Source organism: Nanorana parkeri, unplaced genomic scaffold (assembly GCF_000935625.1).
Source record: "Nanorana parkeri isolate BGI_ZX_2015 unplaced genomic scaffold, ASM93562v1 scaffold168, whole genome shotgun sequence".
Taxonomy (NCBI): Eukaryota; Metazoa; Chordata; class Amphibia; order Anura; family Dicroglossidae; genus Nanorana; species Nanorana parkeri.
In genome coordinates, this window is record NW_017306436.1 from 180,177 (window position 1) to 199,772 (window position 19,596).

Below are 19,596 nucleotides of genomic sequence, written 5' to 3' on the forward strand. Positions count from 1 at the left end.
CTATGTCACGTTTCCTCGATGAGTTCAAAGGTGGAGGAAAGTAACTATAAATTATTAGCAAGATGGTATCTGACACCGTCTAGGTTGGGGAAAGTTTATAAAAACTATTCAAAGGAATGCTGGAGGAAATGTGGTTTGGAGGGTACACTGGAGCATATATGGTGGTCATGCCCAATTATTAAAGGTTACTGGCAGAAGGTAATTGATTATATAGGTATTATTACAGAACAGAAGGTGCCTTTTGAACCCTGGACATGCTTGTTCCATTGCACAGACTCCCCAGTAAGGAAATATAAGAGATCCTTGATCCCATTTCTGCTAAATGCAGCAAAGGCGAACATCTCCAGATCTTGGAAATGCTTGACAGAACCAGGAATTCGTTCCTGGTTCCAAATAATTGGTCATTATAGTGAAATGGAGGAACTTACAGCTGTGTTAAAAAAGGTTGAGACTTCATACAGTGGAGTCTGGGCCAACTGGAATAAGTTTAAAAACTCTCAGAAGTATGTGGAAGTGATGTCAGGGAGTTAATCTGAGTTAATCGGAGAGAAAAATATCATGTAACCCTGAAGATGTGAGAATAAAGCTGCAAAGGGGTTTAGAGTTGAGCATAAGAGAAGAAACATTGGATTATTTAAGTGTTATTTCCTTTTTTTTTTTCTACCTTGTTATACAGAAATCTGAAAACAACTCTTAGAAATACGGCAGTGACCGGCCTTTCACCTCCCCCATAATCCCCCCCTTTTCTTTTTTTTTTTTACATTTTTTTCTTTTTAATTTATTATTTTATTTGTATTTATTTACTTTTCTATAATATTAGAGGTTTCCCCGATACATGTTGGACAGTAGGTATGGGACGAGGGATTATAATAATGTACACTTTAATCCTTGATATAAAGGTATGGTGGGTATAATTAATATTTTGTGCACATACAGTATACAGGTGTATGGATTAATATGTGCGGGTATAAGCGTGGATATTGATAGGTTTGCACATGCATATATATGGACACTTCCTATTTGGAGGAATTTTCTCTTTTTTTTGTATAAAATTAGATAGAGGATTATCACTTTTATATGAGTCACCGGAATTGGATTAAGATAATTAATTAGATAATTTAAAGACTTAAGGGGATAGGAATAAGAGGATTTTATCCCTTTTTTCCCTCACAAGGTGTATAGTAAATCATAGAATCAATAGTGTATAAACCCCAAAGGGGTAATACGGCTTAATAATTATAATATTTGAGGTTTTTTTCACATGATTGACACTAGGTGTAATTTTCTCCCTTCAATGAAGATGGTATGTACACATAGAGGTGTACATATCAATATGAGAGGGTATAAAGTGGGGATATATATGGGTAAGGGTAGGTCTGTACGCACATATATATGGATGTTGTTTTTAGAAAAAAAAAAATTCACATAGAATTAGATAGAGGATTGTCCTCTTCATATTAGTCACTAGGAATTGTATACTTTAGACAATTAACATGAAATTTAAGACTTGAGGGTATTGAAATTCGGGGTTCCCTTTTTTTTTTTGTCACCTTTTCCTAATCTCATATAGGGGGGTTTAGAATGAGTATGTGGATGTAGGATATTAGGAATGTTAGAATTTTTATGTGTATTAGTATGTTCATACTTGTTGATGTAATGTTGATGGCTGCTCGTATTTATTTATGTATGTACAGTATTGAAGTCGAAAACAAATAAAGAGTAATTTAAAAAAAAAGGCCTTTTTTCATTTTTTGTTTAATTGATAAAATCCACATTTTAGGCCTGGAAATGACTTAAAACCTGCAAACATTATATATTTACTGAAAGCCAATAACCCTATAGAATAAAATGGTGGCAGTTGCAAATTTTTATGTTGCACAACATTAGCATAACGTATTATCAAACCCAAAAATGTAGTGAAAAAGGCACTTAAGTTACATTTAGTGCCCCAAAACACTATATAAAACCATTTTTGGTTAAAGATAAAAGATGAGGTTACAACAAGTAAATAGATATCCAACATGCCCAGGTTAAAAATTGGTTGCATCCGTGAAACTGTGACAGACATCAGTACGCCAAAAAGTCCATATACAACGCTTTAAAAGCCCCTACAGGCTATCAGTTTAGAGATACGTGTAAATATTAGCCCTAGAATTATTGCTCTCACTCTGGCATGTGCGGTAGCCAACATGTGTAGTGCAATCGTCGTTTTCGTACGCATTCGCACCCGATGCGTGTTTACGTGACGATGCGAATGCTAACGAGGGCGGGGGACTTTAACATATTTTTTAAAATTATGTTTACGTTTAATTTAATATTATTTTTTAAACTGTTTTTTTTAAAACTTTACTTTAATTGCCATCACATAGGGGAGCTTACAAGCCCCCCATGTGATAGCATATTGGTGGTGACAGGTCCTCTTTAAGGTGATACTGGGGGGCAGATCACACTTCAATAGCTTATTGCTGTGCTTCACGAGCCCAGCAATGACAGCTATGGGACCATGGGAATTATGGGAATTATACAATACGCGTCACTTCTGGTCCCATAGAACGGGGAGGAGGTCAGTGAATGGACTTTCACCGCTCTCCTCCCCCGCTTCCCACCAACACCCAACAAGCCGGTCCCGAGCCCATAGGAGGGGCAGCGGAGCCCGGGAAACACGGGGGTGTTGGGTGGGGGGGCCCGTTTTCCGGATCGTAGAAGCGATCTGGCTGAGAGTCCCGGGAGTCTGTTTAACCTCTTCAGAATTCATGACGGGATTATCCCATCATGGGTCGTGAACGGGTTAAACTCAACTTGTCCATAAATGAGCTAATGCTATTTCCTCTTCTCCATGTCCCCCCCCGCTTATTTCTATATTACAGCCAACAGCACAATGATCAACTCCTCCCCTCACCCTGGTGCTCGGTGTAATCCTTGATTCTGACCTCTCCTTTCTACCCCACATCCAATCACTGTACAAATCTTGCCATCTCTTTAACATCTACAAAATCACTACCTTGTATTCTCTCGCTTTGACTGCTGTAACTCCCTCCTTGTTGGCCTACCACTACACAGGCATCCCACCTTCAGTCTATCATGAATGCTACTGCCAGATTCATTCACCTTACCAACCGTTAGTGTCTGCCGCCCCTCTCTGCCAATCTCTCCACTGGATTCCACTTGCCCAATTAATACAATTCAAAAATAATAACAATGGCATACAAAGTAGACATGTGATCCAGCAAACAATTAGTTTAGTTTTGTTTCGTTTTGATTCCGAATGTGCGTTATTTCATTTTTCGGGATTCGGGTCCGAAATTTAATTCATTTCGGGATCCGGATTTGGAAAAATTAGTTAGCGGTATTCCGGTCAAAATTTTTGTTTCGTTTCATTCGTTCTTTGCAGCAAAATGACATTAGGAAATAAATGTTTTCTTTTTTGTAGTCTGCAGAAGAGTTAAAAAAAAAGCGTGAGGTTCCCCCCCAAGTCATACCAGACCCTTTAGGTCTGGTATAAATGTTAGGAGGGACCCACCCAAGTTAAAACAAAAAAAAAAGTGGGTGGGGTTCCCCCAAAATCCCTACCAGGCCCTTTAGGTCTGATAAGAATTTTAAGGGGGAACCCCGGCCCCAAAAAATGGGGGTAAAATCTACATAGCATTCAGGAACTTCTGAATGCCTCACAGACCCGAATGGCATTCGGGAGTTCACAAATAGCATTCGTGAGTTCCCAAATGCTACATAGTATTTGACAGCTGAGAATGGAGTGACTTCACAGGTCGATCCGCCCATCTGTTTACTTACGGGCTGAATGTCATTTTGCGGCGAGTTTTCGTCGGGTTTGGACGGTCATCGTGCGGCGGGACTTTTTATTGCGGCAGGTCGGCGGGCGTAGTGCATCGTGATTGACGCTGGATTACATCAATGGAGCCACTTTTTTTTAATTAAAGGAATAGTCAAAAATTGGCTCTGTTTTTTTTTTCAATTAAAGGATTTTATAAAAAGTCTGGATTTTTTAATAACTATTTGATTTAACCCTTTAGTGAATAGGTAGGAGTACAAGCACCCCTTACTGATTCACAAGGAGGGTGTCATCTGGGTGCCCCCTTAATTAAAGGGGTACCCCAATGCAAATAAGCCCCCTTGCCCACAGACCCCCACAACCACCGGGTCAGGGTTGTGAGGAAGAGGCCCTTATCTCCATCGGCATGGGGACACCCTCCCAATGCCGAGGGCACGTGGCCTGGTAAGGTGTAGGGAGGGGGGCGCTCGATCGTCCGCCCCCCCATTCCTACCCTACTAGGCCAGTGCTCGGATCAAGGGTCTGTTAGGGGGACCCCATATTTGTCCCCCCATGTTTTGGGGCTGGGGTTCCCCTTTAAAATTCCTTCCAGACGTAAAGGCCTAGTATGGATTTTGGGGGGAACCCCACGCACTTTTTTTGTTTTAACTTGGGGGAGGGTCCCTCCTAACATTCCTACAGATGAAATTTCCGTCCAGACTACCGCTAACGAATTTTGGAATCGGAAATTCGGATTCTTTTGCATTCCTTATAACTGTAATTCGGATACATCCGAATGTCCGAATTTCGTCCAAATTTGGATTCGGAACAAATGAATCACACATGTCTAATACAAAGCCATCTACAACTCTGCCCCAAACTACATCATCAAACTGTGCAAACTGCTGGTGCTATATAAATCCTGTATCATAATAATAATAATAATAATAATAATAATAATAATGATGAATCCTAGCAAAAGAGCACCATCAATACATCTGAATATCTATCACATGAACAAAATACAATTATATATATATGGGTACACGTACACACACATATAAGAAAGCTTCATTTTGATTTTTTGTTTGTGTTTGAGTTTTTGTCCACTTCACTTGCTATACGCGTGAAGGTTGTTTTGTGGGCCTTTTTTGTTTTTTCTTTTATCACAATTAATTTGAAGCAAGCATCTAAAGTACACTTTTTCATATGTTAATCACTAATAATTCCTTTTGAAACAAAGCCCTTGTGCTCTCATCTCAAATTTTTATACTTATACACATATACATATTTAACAATAATCGGGTCAAACATTTCCCACACCCTTCTTCATTGTCAATTGAAATAAGCAGCATACTCTTAAATGAAATATTGAAAACATAAAATATTCCTATTAGTAATCCAGAACAAATGGAAGGATATGCTTACTGTAGGGTTTAATGTCTTACAAACATTCTACCATAGAACCAATAATTCTGGCGACTGTGATTGGACGACGCCTACCGCAATCAGTTTCCTCTCCCCTAAAGGCCCCGGGGGTCCCAGGTGTGACAAACCAAGTAAGCAGTGGAGGCAACGGTGGGTTTTATCCCACCCGCTCCCGACTGGCTTCCTGGGCACTTCTCCCTCATACTGCAGACCAACCCGGCATGGTAAGTAAGAGCTCTCAGAATAACTATCTAGTATGTAACTGACCCATCTGGGGTCTCATGTAGGAATATGAGTATACAGTACAAATAAATGTAATGTATGCATCAATGAATGTCAGATACGATGTACCTATAAATGAAGAAAAATTCTCTGATTAATAGATTCATCCCGAATGGTCCCCTGATGAAGCCTATGGCGAAACGCGTCGGGGCCTATTAAGTTAAGCTATGCTTTGAACAAATTATGAAATTACATCTGGAAGTTTGGATCAAATGATCTTTAGAGTTGTTAAACAATCAATGTATTGATGTATCCTCTGCAGGGATTTGATTTTTAATAAGTTCAATTGAATCATGTATGTAACCAATTAAGTATTTAATAGTAATAAATTGTATATTTTTTTTATATATCTCTCTTGGACGGTCATTTACACCCCTCCAGAAACCCTTACAACTCTCTGTTTTTTTCGATTTATGCAATTAGGGGGAGAGGTGTAAAACTAGGCATACACAGGGGGACTACCCACAATTTAGCAATGATGAATATATATATACGGTGTATATATATATATTCATTATTATTATTATTCCTTCCTGTCCAGGCCATTTCTCAGTGTTCAGCGCTGCAGTACTTTGATTAATGTTTATTCCGTCATGCAACGCTGTACTGAAATGAATTTTATACCATTTTTTGGGGACAGATAGATCTTTCTTTAGTGGTATTTAATCACCACTGTGATTTTATTTTTTACTATGTAAGAAAAAAGTACAGAATATTTTAAAAAAATAAGTTTTTCTCTTAATTATTTTAGGAAACATTTATGTTTACCCAATTTTTTGGTAAAATATAAAAGATGGGGTCACGTTGGGTAAATAGACACCAAACATGTCAAGCCTTAAAATTGTGCGCACCCGCGAAATCGCAAAAAATGACCATAGCCAAAATTGGCCATAGACGACACTTTAAAAGATTTTACCGCTTATCAGTTTAGTGTTATCATGATTCATGGCCCTAAAACTATTGCTCTCACTCCGACGTTCGTGGCGATATGTAGCATTTGCGGCATAATTGTAGCAATTGTCGTTTTTGTGTGTAGGTGCACCTAACGCATTTTTGCGCATCTATGTGGGGGAGGGGGACTTTAAGAACATTTTGGGGTTTTTGTGTCTGTGTGTACATTTAATTTTTTATTTTTACTTTTTTGTTTGTTTGTTTTTTTACACTTAACTTTATTGTTATCACATAATGTGCTAAGAAGTACCCTATGTAATAACAAATTACGGTGACAGGTCCCCTTAATGTCACCTAGGGGTCCCCAGAGAAGACATATGTGCTTCATCAGTTTCTCTCCGGTTTCTGTACCGGAGAGTGACAGAGGAATGCAGATGTGATGTAATATATGTGGTGACTTTGATACCACATTATGCCGTGGAGAGAGAGAAAGAAAGAGATAGAGAGAACAAGTATATATGAAGGTGAATGGGGATACTGCATGCGCTTGCTACAATAGCTACATAACCACACCCCTGTACACACACACAGTAGTACATAACTGTATATGGAAATTATAGAGTAGCTACAACATATTTTTACAATGCACACCAGCTCCCTGTGTCTCAAGGTATAGTGCAGCATCCTGGCTACTGGTACTTCCAGGAATGATGCATGAACAGCCACTCCTGTGTTTTGTGCACACTCTGATGCATTGACAAAGTTCTGTTTCCAGTTTGTGATGCGTGCACAGAATTCTGCTATATATTCTGATATACGGCACAGACCTCCTTCCATAGGGGTTGGGAGTGTTAAGAAGTTTCAACACTTAACTACCCCACCCCTCCCCTACCTACACCAAGTATTGACAGGAATGTTCCCTGAGGGGTACAGGAAGGTGGAATACACCCACTTGTTCCCCTGCTAACACTATCCACCAAGGAAGTATAAATGGACAAGGCCCACTTACAAATTGAAAGAAGAAATGTTTCATCCTTTTGTCTTAGGCATAGTCTTTTAATAATAGCATTACCAACATTACCTTACCATATGCATTTTGTGAACAATGTACTGTGTGCAGAATATATTGCAAGACTGTACAACAACCTTGGTCTGCTTGACTTTCACTGTAGGCCAACATGTATAATTAGATAAAGCCAAAACAGACAAAGAAACTAACGATACAATCCAGCTTATCTTTGCGCAATAATGCATGTGGTTCAACAAAAATTATTAAGCCTCTCCATATAAAGGCGATAAGCCAATTACGAACATTAATAATGCCATACTCCTTCAGTAGGTCAGCCCCTGTGTGTTATTTTTACAATAATATTTTTGCTGCTAGAGATTTTTTTTTTCTTCAATATGCATTTACAGTGTGTGGCTTGATTTTGCTATGGGCTTGATATAATAGCATGTATAATAGCATCCTAACCACAATCCCACCGCAAAAACAACAATAACAATAATACAAAAATACTATGCATGTAAAAAAGAAAGCAAGATGGAAAAGGCATGCAATGGCTTAACATTTATGATATTGTGATCTCAAAACATAATAAACAAAAATGTTGCCATATGAGAAAAGACACATTTAAAAAAAGTTACATCACAAGGTAAGGGGCATAGATGATATAGTACAATGTTACAATACTTCTAAGTAATGTTATAATACTCTTTTCAAAGTTCACACATACTGTACCTGTATGAGTTTGGCCAAAGCAAACAGGAACTAGTGTGACCCTCGTACGTTATAAACATGGCTGTGGGCATGGTATACACATTATGGTGCCAAATCACCACGCCATAGCAGAAATTATGTAAATCTATTGGGCACAAATGAAATAACTTCAGCTCGCCGCATGGCGTATGTGCAATTTTAAAACAAAAAAAATATCTTTGCTAATATTGGAGACCATTGAGAATGGAGTAGTTTGAGTACAGCAGAGTGGCCAAGGTTTACACATCCATATACTGCAATAAAGTACTCCTGCATTACTAATAATACTAGACAGTCTTTTTACATTTGCCACACCACTAACTAGTTGGTGTAATTACACACTATTAATCCCCACCTCATGAATTTGGTGCATTTCTATTATCTTTCTGAGTCATATTTAAGAAGTTGTTACCATTTTAGAAATGTGTGATGGCATGGTTTTTTTCGGTGCATTTGCAGCTGGATCTCTCTAGTCTAGGCATATGCACATTCATATATCATCCCCGGTATGTAGCCCACCACAATGCAATTCACTGTAATGTGGCATTATGAAGCACTGAGCATATCACTTTTCAGAACAACTATATAGTACAGCAGCAACCACATCTCCCTGCCAAAACTGTGCAATCTCTCCCTATCTACTGATTGTTCATATGATTGACTGTAAATATAGCACTTTTCAGCAGCATTATTTATTAGCTACTATCTCTCCCTGCAAAGACTGTAATACATAGGAAATAATGATCATTACAAGGGTAGTCTCCAGGAGGAGCAGGGTAGTTCTCCTGAAAGCATGCTCTAAGTCATGCTCTGATAGATTCTTGCATGGTAAACTGTATCAGTGACTGAAATTAGTCCAGTGTATCCAAGGCCACAGTTGCTTAGGCTCTTGTGTTATTTATCACTCTTCAGTAAATTAAGCTAAGGCCCTTGTTACTCTGTTTTGAATTGATGCAAATGGGGGAAATTATTTTTTATTAAAATGAATCAATCTCCTATAAGTGGCAATTTTCATTCACCTCTGCCCAATACTAAGTACATTTACCTTGAGCACCAGTGACTGCTACAAACCCAATGCTATATGGATATATATCTGATTCAGGATATGTACTGTATATACAGTAGGGAGTCCACCTGGGCCAGGCCTAAAAGGGTGTTTATTTGGGAGGACAGGTACTTTCTCTTTAGAAGTGCCTATTAAAGACAGGTTCGTTTTCAGAGAAAGAAGACGTGCAGGGTTATTCACAAAAGGGGTGAAGAGTTTGGAGAAGGCAGGAGAAGTGAACAATCTAGGACAATATAGCTGATCTGGAAAGTGAGCTGAATTGGAGAATTTTTCCACTTACTTACCTTCATTTCCGCCTACTTACTGTATGATCCCTTAATCTATGTATCTACTAAACCTTTCACTCTTACTTTGTTCTGCTTTCCTTTTTACTTTTGTTCTCTACAGGTCTTATAGAACGTTTTTGCTCATATTACAAGCTGTCACTTTTGCTTTTTTTTCCCTGTACTGCACTGTCCAGCATCAACTAATTCTAAAGTGCTTGTACTCCCATACCCATTTCCAATGTATTTCACTATCTATGTGGGTTCATCAGGGGAATGTGCTCAGTGTTTAAGTGCAGTTATGCATTGTATAAAATAATCAAGCAAAAAACTGTGCTCTGAGAATTCTTTGTCATGTATTAGATATTTATTTGTAAAACAAAGGAATTTTCTTTTTTTTTTAAAGTAAAACTTACCCCGTAAGGGTAAATAAATGCATTAACCCAGTACTTACTGATGCTATGCTATTTTGTTATGTTTGTGCTGTAACATCAAAAGCTTTTGCAAAAACTGTAATTCTGCTAAAACATTAGCCTTTTTTTCTCACAGAATTCCATGTACACTGACCTGTCATTCAACCCTTCTAGATGTTTTTCCCTTGCAGCTCATTGAGGTCATCGGAGGGGCAGTGTAAAAAAGCTAATGAGTGTAGAAAGGGCAGTCAGTTTGAACTCTTTCAAATAAAGCTGAACATTACTATGTAATGTTACATTTAAAAAAATATTTTTTTCTTACAATATGTGCAGCTGCTTTTATCAGTACAATATAAATAATTAAACATCTATCAAAATTTTATTTGGTTTGGTCAATTAACCTAAAATTAAGATTTGTTATGATATTTAATATACATTTATATATGGTTGGCAGACTTTCTTCTTTGTGACTACAGTGTAGGAAGTCAGAAAATATTAGTAAAATTGAAGTGTCATCCGCATTATAATGAATTTGTTAGTGTTTTTGTTAATTGTGGTGTACTGTGACATACATGAAAGAATTGTATGGACTGGCAAAGTGATGGGCAATGCACCCATAATATACCCACTATAAAATGCAGTGCTGCACACTGTATGTAGAAAAAAAAGGCAAAATAGTGCATGTAGTAATTCACTCAAATAATTTAGGCCTTAGTATAGTATTGAATTAGCTGGTATAGTACTGAAAGATGCCATTGTAGCTACAGTTTACTGAGAAGTTAGTTTAGTTTAATTTGTGTGCCTCAAACATTATACATAATAGATATGAAGGATTGTTTCCAAATGCCCTCCCATCTGGGGTAAATTGGCAGTGTGTTTCTACTGCACACCCTCCCCCCAGTTATACTCAACCTACCAGGGCTCCCTCACTGCTCCTGCCCAGTAAGCTACCAGATAAAAAATCCAGTGCTAGGGTCTAGGGGGACATGTGACCTCCCCTATTGACAGTGCAAAGGTCTAGTTAATTGCCTGAGCACCGTCACATGATGGAGGGGTGAAAACACCACTCCCCCTAGCCTCTGGCATAGTGTCCAGATCTGGCACAAATGATGCAAGTGCCAAAGCGTTGCATCGTGGTAAGGTTACATCAGCAGAGCATTGCTGGAAAATCTCGCCTTCAATTTCAGGAGATCTCAGGTAAAGGCATTTTCCTCCCATGAGATGTTGTGCATGGTCACATGGCCTAGTCACATGTCTAATCACATGTCTAGTGTGCCAAAGGTGCAGGAAGTAAATGGAGAGCTAGTAACCTGCCCTTAGTTAACATGGCCACTGTCGAAAGACTGTCAAAAGAGAAATAAGGTATGCAAATAATACAAAGCCTGCAGTTATCTAGAAGTATGTGTTTGTAGATTGTCATTGCTAAACATTTTTTGTTGTTACACATTTTTTAGGTGTGTTTGTTGTTATTTTAAAGATATGGGTAAAGTTTCACTTTAAGACCTCATGTGACTATGCAAAGTTCTTATATATTTAAGGTATGAATATTAACAGATTGCACAAATAAGGCTTCTACAAGAAACATGTTTATTTGTAACATTGGACCTTGAAAGTTTATAAACATATATCCCACATGAGGGACTGGCATTGACTTCAAAATACATTCTGATTTCTGTTATGGGAACTTGCTGTTTGATGATTGGCCAGTTGATAATGAGGCGGTGCTCTTGTGTTGATTATGGGGAGAATTTAAACTTGAAGATTTGTATTTTGTGCAGTCTAGGCTTGGGAAAAAACTGGTATAAGCTAGCAACTATGGATGCACCAATACCGTTTTTTCGGTATCGATTACGAGTACCGATATTTATATTTCGTACTGATACCAGTACTTCCACTAGCATGGAGCCAGCTTCCCAGGCAATCAGGAAGCTGGATGGCATGTCATTACCTGGGAAGCCAGCTGCATGCTTTTTGGCCTGCTCAATGCTGATTGGCCAGGAAGCTAGCTTCCCAGCCAGTCAGTATGGAGCTGTCTTCACAGCCAATGAGGAAGCCAGGAGGCGGGTCATTGCTGTTTGGCCGGAACAATGCTGATTGGCCTGGAACCCGGCTTCCCAGCCAATCAGCATGGAGCTGGCTTTCCAGAAAAATCAGCATGTAGCTGGCTTCCCCGGACAATCATGAAGTCGTGCAGCGGGTAATGACTCACTGCCTAGTTTTCTGATTGGCCGGGAAGCCGGTTTTATGCTGTTTGGCCGGCTCCATGCTGATTGGCTGTTTGGCTGGATCGATGCTGTGTGGCCGGGAAACCAGCTTCCCAGTCAAACAGCAAGGGGCTGGATTCCTGATTGGCCGGGAAGCTGGCTCCATGTTCCCTTGTGGCACTTCCGGTCAGAGGAAATCTCCATCTGACCAGAATTTCCGGTATCTGGGAAGGTATCGGAGCAGGTATCCGAGCATCGATACTCGGTATCGGCACTGATACCATTACTAGTATCAGTGCATCTCTGCTGGAAACATTGCCATTATGGCAAGATGAGTTTCAAAACAATATCACAAAAAGCTTCCAATGGCATATTGAACAGATCAGAATGGAGCAATTAATGAAAAGATATTTATTAGGTTTGTTATGTACATTAAATTGGCCTATCACTAAATATATGTTCAGAATACATGTGCTTTCTGTTTTGCTTGTCAAATAATTCACAATTTATTCTGACACTCTTGGGATTCACACCACTGCTACACTGCTCAGCATAGAAGATTCCATTACTACTTCCGGATACAGATTTGCTACTAGTTCCCTAATTCCCCTGGTTATCAGACAGAGATAATGATTTTAGTTATTGACCAATGAACATACTGGACTTGGAGAGGTGCTGCCAAAGGAAGATTTATTGTTAAAGCAAGAAATAAGTGTGTCACCAGGTTGGCTGGGAAGTATAGCAGAGGTATGTAACTGATAAGGCTGGCTGAGCTACAAATTCTTCATCAGGCAAAACAGTATACGTCTTTGTATATGTACTGTATTTCAGCTGTGTATTTTTTTTTCCCTTGTGTTTCATTTGAATATACAGTACTTAAAATCAGCTTGAAAGGTGGGAGTTTATCTTATTATATGACATAGTGGCAGGATGTTTACATACAATCCAAGATGCTACAGCAATTTGATTAGGAGGGAGTGGCATTTGTCAGGAAGATTATTACTGTGGCCAGTTGGCTTAGAAAGTCTAATAGTGGGTTTTCTTAAGGGCCATCCCCCTCCATATAAAAGTCAGGGTTCTCAGCAAACTGTAGATGTGAGAATCCAGTAGATGGGCGCAGAGTATCAGCAACAACTTCATTTGCTGTTTAGCCATTGCGCACATAGTGTAGTGCACCAAAGTACCAAATTTTCAATCCGCCTAATGCCATAGCTGCTAATAAAGATAGCAAATTCCCTTTATTCATGTCTGGGAGGCCTAAAGGAAGAAGCAGAGGTTCTTCAAGCAATGCTAGTAGGGGTGTACATCCATCCATTCTACATCTACAGGTCCCTGCAGTGATTGGACCTCACCTTTGAGATGCAAGGCACGTCTGCCCATCTGCCCTTTTGCCAGAGCAAATGGAGGAGGTTGTGGAGGTTGTGGAGTGGCTAACCAAGAATTCCTCATCCCCCTCCCAGGAGCAGAGCAGTACATGTTCATCAGCAGCTGCAAATGTGCCCTGCAAACTGGCAAGGAGCAGCAATTGCAAATGTTTCTCCAGTTTACTTCCAAGTGGGATCATGTGATGAGGAGCTGGGGATGATGCAGTGGAAGCCCATAAATGTGTGCTCAAGATTTTAGAGGAGGAAGGTGAGGGAGAGGTACAACCTCGGTGAGGCAGGATGTCATCCAGGGGCAGGGACATCTTGCAGTGTAGTGGAGGGAGGGGTCATTCTAGTTCACCAGATGGCACTGACACACAGTAGCAGGCCACTGCTATCCCAGATCTGCTACACATAGCTCCACAGTCTGGGCCTTTTTTTTACACATCTGCTGCCAACAGCATTGTAGTGGTTTTCAGCCCTTGCGTGTAGCGTATCAAACAAGGTAAATGGTACCAGTCATGTAGGTACCACATACATGAGAAGATGCATGATTCTTCACTACAAAGCTCCATTGGAATAGCACATTATCCTGAAAATAGGTGTGCAGATTTGTCTTATCTGCAAAAATCATACAATTCACAACTTATACTTGCCTGAAATTCTAAATTGCAAGTTTCTCTACAAATCGGACAGATCTACATGCAGATATTCAGGAGAATAAAAGTGATGAATCAGCATTGCCCTGATTTGATCATCCTTAATTTTCTTTGACAGTCCAGAAGTTGGCAGAAGCTCCAAACAATCTCAAGACTGTCCTATATACCTCTTGCTTTCTAATGGCTCTATCTATAAACAGCTTGAACTTGAGACACATGTGATATAAAGGTTTTAGTTTATTCCCTCTGCAGCTGTAAATAACACAAGGACACTACCACCTTGTACAGCAATGCAACAGAAAATGTAAAACACAAACACAGATAACTCCCAATGGACTGTGCTCTACCACAATTCCTGGCTAAGTATTTAGTGTACTAGAGTTAGCAGATGAAGGCATTCCTTAACAAGTAAGTTTAGTTTGTTGTTGGCATTCCTACATTTATTGTATAAATTGACTCTGTCCCTACCAGTGCAATTATTCTATGCTATCTATGTGCTACCATCAGCAGCTTAGTTTAATATAGTGTATCACAATAAATACATTGAAACATGTTTGCTAATGAAAAAATGAAAACCCATTCCTCACATTAAATAATTGACTTCATCACAACTGCAGTTTATCCATAAATATTTGTCAATAGGGTTGTTAATAAATCATGAGAACAACCTAAAAAGGGGGCGTGTCCTAACCATGGCGGCATGAGGTGCTTGTTCAGAGAGCTCCGCGGCTTCAGCGTATCATCGGCACACTTACCTCTACCTAACTCCCGCTGACACCCCGGGTTTCAATATGTCTAAACGCCGGAAGGACGGGGGATCTAAAACTCAGGTCTCGGATGCCTCAATGCAGCAGTTTTTCTCTCCGAGAAATCCGGGCCAGGTGGAGCGTGGCAGATCCAAGATGGTGCCGGCCTCATCCACGAGAGCTCAGTCCCACAACACACGCCGACGGGGCTCCCCATCTCCGGATACCTCCCGGGCTGGATCCGCTTCCCCTGAGCTCCCCGGTCTGGACCCCCACGATGACGGCGAAGAGGGGACGGATGACCTGCCCAATGACATGCCGGACGGGTTTCGGGCCTTGCTAACAACCTAAAAAATGATTATCATCTTTTATGATTATTAACAATGTGCATATGGTTTCAAGCAGAAATAAACATTGGATGTTCGCTACACCAATTAATGGCTGTAAGTGGAACTGTCAGAACTGTGGAACTTCACAGACAGTGCACAGAGCCAATGTAAGATTGGTCTTTACAACAATCACAGATGTAAACAGTGTAGTGTTTACAACTAAGGGGTCTATTCACTGCCGAAGGATCTAGCCATAGCTTCGGCCAATCCTTTGGCTAGCTTCGGCCCCAGGACCCCTTTGGTTCAGTAGAACCGAAGGGGTGCTGTACGGGCTATTCACCATAGCCCATACAGCTCCCGAACATGCCCGAGCGGCTCAGTCGAGCTGAACGCATATGCATCGGCTCGGCTGAGCCGCGCTGAAAACCGAAGCTGGCCGAGCGGCCGGCCGTTGGTCGGCCGACAGATCTTTATTGTGACACGGAGCTGTGTCAGAATAGAAAAAAAAAAAAGTTTTTGCCCATTGGAATGCATTGCTAGATTCCTATTGGCTATTTCAATGTGCAATAGCCAATAGTAAACTGGCATTGTACCCGCCCTCTGCTGCAGTTCTCCATCAGGTCCATCAGCAGAGGGCGGGTACAATGCTAGTTTACTATTGGCTATTGCAAACTGAAATAGCCAATAGGAATCTAGCAATGCATTCCAATGGGCAAAAACGTTTTTTTATTCTATTCTGACACAGCTCCGTGTCAGAATAAAGAAAAAAAAAAGATAAATCAGTGTTTCTCTCCTGGGCGGCCAGGAGCAGAAGGCTCCCAGAGCGCCCGGGAGATTTTTTTTTTTTATGACAGCAGAACCGCCGGACATTAGAAAACTGTTGGGTGGAGCTAGCTGTCATTGCTAGCTCCGCACAATCGTTTTCTATTTACATTTTTTTTACTTTTTAAACAATTTTTCTGTTCTGCTCGGTCCCTCTGAGGGACCGAGCAGAACAACCGAGCCGAATGCCACTCAGCGGCATTCGGCTATTCAGTCACTGCTGTACGGGCACCTATAAGAATATGCCGAACAGCAGTGAGTAGCCTGCCAGATGTTCGGCTCAGCCGATCCAGATAACAAGGGAGTGGATAAGCAGCTTTGCACTTTCATTGGTGAGGAAGGGGCGTATTTTGGAGGTGTTACGATGGTGAAGACGGCAGGATTTGGATAGTGATAAAAAAAAAGTGAGGTCCGAGTCAAGGATGACACCCAGGGCATGTGGGGAGGGTTGGATGGTTGTGTTATCTATTAGATTGAGCTTTAAGAAATGTTGTGACATCTGGACGGACATGTCAGTTAGTAAGTTAGTAATACTTAAGGAGACCGAAGCGGTGAGTTGCGGAGTGGAGAGGTAGATTTGAGTATCATCAGCATAGAGGTAATACTGGAAGCCATGTGAGGTGATCAACTGACCAAGAGAGGAGGTGTAGATAGAGACGAGAAGGGGTCCAAGGACAGATCCTTGGGGGACCCCAACAGACAGGGGAAGAGGAGAGGAAGATGTAGATTTGTAGGTTACACTAAAAGAGCACTTAGATAGGTAGGAGGAGAACCATGAGAGAGCAGAGTCTTGTAGGCCAAGCGAGTGGAGTTTTTTGAGGAGCAGAGGGTGGTCAACAGTGTCAAAAGCAGCAGAAAGGTCTAATAGCAATAGTACGGAGTAATGGTCATTGTTTTTAGCTGTTAGTAAGTCATTAGTGAGTTTTAGGAGGGCGGTTTCAGTGGAGTGTTGGGGCGAAAGCCGGACTGTAAGGGATCGAGAAGGTGGTTATCGGTGAGGTGGCATCTCAGGCGATTGTAGATGAGCCATTCAAGGAGTTTGGAGGTGAAGGGAAGTAAGGAGATAGGTCTGAGATTGTTGAGGTTGGTGGGGTCCAGTGAAGATTTTTTGGGTATTGGGGTAACAAGTGTATGTTTTAGAGGGGAGGGAAAGATGCCAGTGGAGAGGGAAAGATTAAAAATGTGAGTAAGAGAGTGTAGGATAGAACAGGAGGGTGATCGGAGTAGCGGTGAGGGAACAGGGTCCAGGGAGCAAGTGGTGAGGTAGGTGTCAGAGAGAAGTTTTGCAATCTACTCTGTGGAGACAGGGACAAAAGAGGAAACTAACAGGTGCAATGGTGGGTGGCAGCAGAACCGCCGGACATTAGAAAACTGTTGGCCGGAGCTAGCTGTCATTGCTAGCTCCTCACAGTCGTTTTCTATTTACTTTTTTAAAACTTTTTAAACAATTTTTCTGTTCTGCTTGGTCCCTCTGAGGGACCGAGCAGAACAACAGAGCCGAATGCCGCTCAGCGGCATTCGGCTATTCACTCACTGCTGTTCGGCATCTATAAGAATATGCCGAACAAATGTTGGATCGGCTGAGTCGAACTCCTTCTGCACTTCGGGTCAGCCGAACATGCTGAGCATGTTCGGCCGACCCGAAGCCATGCGAAGCAAGCCGGTGTACGGCTGATTTCAGCCGATATACGGCTGAAATCAGCCGTACAAGCCTGAAGTGAATAGCCGAACAGTGTTCGGCTCACTTCACTTGGGGTCGATTGTTCACTCGGCTGCCCTCGGCAGCTTAGTGAATAGACATGTAAGAGTCTACCTGGCTCTGAAAAAAAGCCATCCAGGAAGAACAGAAATGCTTTGTTCTTCTCTAATATTGTTCTTAGCCAATCCATGCTGCAGAAGATGGACTTCTTAGGCATGTGCAGACACTGACAATAAAGGTTTTAAAATCAATAAATTAAGCAAAAAAAATATATTTTGTAATATGGAATATATACAGTATGTACAGTATCTGCTATCAGGTTTTAATTGCTGCCTGTGCCCCCATAGAGATTCCCCCTCTCTATTTGTGCTGAAAAGCCTTGTTACCCTTGACAGAAAGTTCTGGTAACATGTTTTTGTCGTGTTTTTATTTTTAGAATATTTTTTTTATTTTGTTTGCATTTACAGTGCTTCGCTTTTTCTGGCCTTTTTTCTTTTAAGCTAGTTTAGTGTTCAGCAGTCCATGTGCTAACACAAACCTCCTCATTTTAAAAAATAAGATATTTGTTTTAAACACACTTTCTTAAGCTATTCTTTCCTATCTAACACACTACCTTCACCAGTGACCTTTCCTTCTCAAGTAATTAAATGGGCAACACACCATGGCTCATGTGCTATATTCCAGCCTTCAGCATAACACTCCAGCTTCAGGCTGAGCTAACCTTAGTCAAAAAGGCTTCCCAAAAACTCAAAATAAATTATCTACATTGTAGCCTTACAGAAGCAAGGTTTAAAATGACATAACTACAGCAACACTGTCCCTCAATGATTGCTGGTCATTTGAAAGAGGCAGAGCTGACAGAGAGAGAGTGCAGGTAGTGTGGTTGAGAGCACCTATTAAGAACACCGTAAGGAGTATTTAGATTATGTCCCAGTATAGAGAAGAGCCTAAGCCCCACAGGAGTTAAAATCTGGACCTGCTGCCCCAGTAAAGTTACTGTACATATCATGTTGTTTTTCTTATTGAGCAATAATCAATACAACATCTGCAGGGAGCAAAATAAAAAAACTGCTTGAAAATTTGAAAATACTATTACATTTTAGTTTCTGAATTTAACAGATTAAAAAAAATAACACCAGGCAAATGACAAATTAACCCTTGCGCGGAGGCTACTTCCGCACTGCAAGCTTTAAGTGCTTGTTTTGGTTTAGGGTCTAAAATAAAAAAAGTATACTTACCTCATCCTTGGACCTGCCTGGCAGCTAGACCAGGTCCCACAGGCTCTCTCCCACTTCACTCTGGCAGTCTAATAACCCGTAAGTCATCACATCTAATAAAGTGTATTAGAAGTGAGGACACAGAAGGACACTCCACTGCTGGAGCAGAGAGGTAAAGAGGCTATGGGGGCCAGTCTAACAGCTAGATGGGTCTGAGGATCATGCGAGTATATCTGCTTTTATTTTAGATCTTAGACTGAAAAGAGAACTTAACCCTTGCAGCGCAGGGGTAGTCCCACCACAACGGTTGATTTTTTAATTTGCCTGGACTTTTTCTTTAAACATATCATATTTTAATGACCTTAGTGGTTCTGTTTATCGTGTATGGTTTGGGTATGTACAAAATCCTCTAGTCCTTTCATCAGTTATATGCTTCTCTAGAATAACCATGAGCTGTATTATGTACTGCTCCTGATGTTTGCTGTAAAATTTGTATCACTCTTGATTAATAGGAGAGAGATGTTATTATATCGTCCACATGTACATGTAATGTGTTTGCTTTTTGGTACATTTGTAGTTCAAGAATGTATATTTGTTATGATGTGCATGTCTTATAACATCTATACACAGTGTATAGATGTGGGGACACTGAAGAATATTAGAATGCTGCTGGGACGGGAAGACAGGC